At 67.1% G+C, this 343-nt stretch overlaps 1 gene segment (V, D, J or C); it reads left to right on the forward strand.

Annotated features, from left to right (window-relative positions):
- Positions 1-343, forward strand: part of LOC102248173 — a 37,965-nt gene that overhangs the window by 846 nt on the left and 36,776 nt on the right.

Below are 343 nucleotides of genomic sequence, written 5' to 3' on the forward strand. Positions count from 1 at the left end.
ATGCCCCACACACACGCCCCACACGCCCCACATGCCCCACGCGCCCATGCCCCACATGCCCCAGGCTGTCCCAACGCATCCCACACCGTGCCCACGCACCCCAAGTGCCCCACGCCGTCCCCACGCAGTGCCCACGTTGTCCCCACGTACCTCACACCATGCCCCATGCACCGCATATGCCCTACAGTCCCCACATCCCCCATGCACCCCACATGCCCCTCGCAGTGCCCTCACAGTCCCTCGCTGTCCCTCACTGTGTCCCTCACTGCCCCTCACTGCCCCTCACTGCCCCTCACTGTGTCCCTCACTGTGTCCCTCACTGTCCCTCACTGCCCCTCACTGC

The sequence above is a fragment of the Myotis brandtii genome, unplaced genomic scaffold (assembly GCF_000412655.1).
Source record: "Myotis brandtii unplaced genomic scaffold, ASM41265v1 scaffold1057, whole genome shotgun sequence".
In the NCBI taxonomy this organism is placed as follows: Eukaryota; Metazoa; Chordata; class Mammalia; order Chiroptera; family Vespertilionidae; genus Myotis; species Myotis brandtii.